Source organism: Etheostoma spectabile, chromosome 2 (assembly GCF_008692095.1).
Source record: "Etheostoma spectabile isolate EspeVRDwgs_2016 chromosome 2, UIUC_Espe_1.0, whole genome shotgun sequence".
In the NCBI taxonomy this organism is placed as follows: domain Eukaryota; kingdom Metazoa; phylum Chordata; class Actinopteri; order Perciformes; family Percidae; genus Etheostoma; species Etheostoma spectabile.
The window spans coordinates 22,430,819-22,431,572 of record NC_045734.1 but is presented as its reverse complement, the minus strand read 5'-3'; the positions used below and the strand labels follow the sequence as shown (position 1 = coordinate 22,431,572).

Genomic DNA, 754 nt, shown 5'->3' with positions numbered 1-754 from the left:
GAACTGCCTTAATTCTACGTGGCAATGATTCAACAAGGTGCTGAAAGCATTCTTTAAAAAATGTTGTCCCATATTGATAGGATAGCATCTTGCAGTTGATGAAGATTTGTGGGATGCAATCCAGGGCATGAAGCTCCCGTTCCACAGATCCCAGATGCTCTATTGGGTTGAGATCTGGTGACTGTGGGGGCCATTTAGTACAGTGAACTCATTGTCATGTTCAAGAAACCAATTTGAAATGATTCAAGCTTTGTGACATGTGCATTATCCTGCTGGAAGTAGCCATCGAGGATGGGTACATGGTGGCCATAAAGGGATGGACATGGTCAGAAACAATGCTCAGGTAGGCCGTGCATTTAACGATGCCCAATTGGTACAAGGGGCCTAAGTGTGCCAAGAAAACATCCCCGACACCATTACACCACCACAGCCTGCACCGTGGTAACAAGGCATGATGGATCCATGTCTCATTCTGTTTACGCCCAAATTCTGACTCTACCATCTGAATGTCAACAGAAATCAAGACTCATCAGACCAGGCAACATTTTTCAGTCTTCAACTGTCCAATTTTAGGCAAGGCAGCTTTATTTGTATAGCACATTTCAGCAACAGGGCAATTCAAAGTGCTTTACATAAAATCAGTTAAACAGATAAAACACAAGTACAAACAGTTAAAAATCATAAGCATTAAAAACTGATAAAACACATGAATAGACAATTTAAAACAAAATAGAAACATAAAACACAAGAATAA

General features: G+C 40.6%; 1 protein-coding gene across 1 annotated transcript in view; it reads left to right on the top strand.

The window, feature by feature from the left end:
- gnav1 (guanine nucleotide binding protein (G protein) alpha v1) overlaps positions 1-754 on the top strand; it is a 27,615-nt gene that overhangs the window by 22,593 nt on the left and 4,268 nt on the right. The gene's annotated exons all lie outside the window — the stretch shown is intronic.